Consider the following 310-nt stretch of genomic DNA (forward strand, 5'->3'; position numbering starts at 1 on the left):
TTATCAATTCAATATATATATATATATATTATTTCATTTCCATTTAGTTTGTTGAAGTATTCAAATAACTCAAATAAAAAAGATAAAACTAAAACTTAATAAAAGTCCTAAACAGACATAATAAATTCAGACATAATTTAACTAAAATTAAAATAAATAACAAATACAGATAATACAAATCTATATTTGAGCTATAACTCGCCGAGGCGGAGGCCAAATCCCGCCAAACTCGGGTCGAAGATAGAGCCCGAGGCCCCCTATCCGACGCCGCCTCCCTCGAGTTGATAGCCCACCGGGCGCCGGAGATAGC

Source organism: Sinocyclocheilus anshuiensis, unplaced genomic scaffold, assembly GCF_001515605.1.
Source record: "Sinocyclocheilus anshuiensis isolate Anshui unplaced genomic scaffold, SAMN03320099.WGS_v1.1 scaffold618, whole genome shotgun sequence".
In the NCBI taxonomy this organism is placed as follows: domain Eukaryota; kingdom Metazoa; phylum Chordata; class Actinopteri; order Cypriniformes; family Cyprinidae; genus Sinocyclocheilus; species Sinocyclocheilus anshuiensis.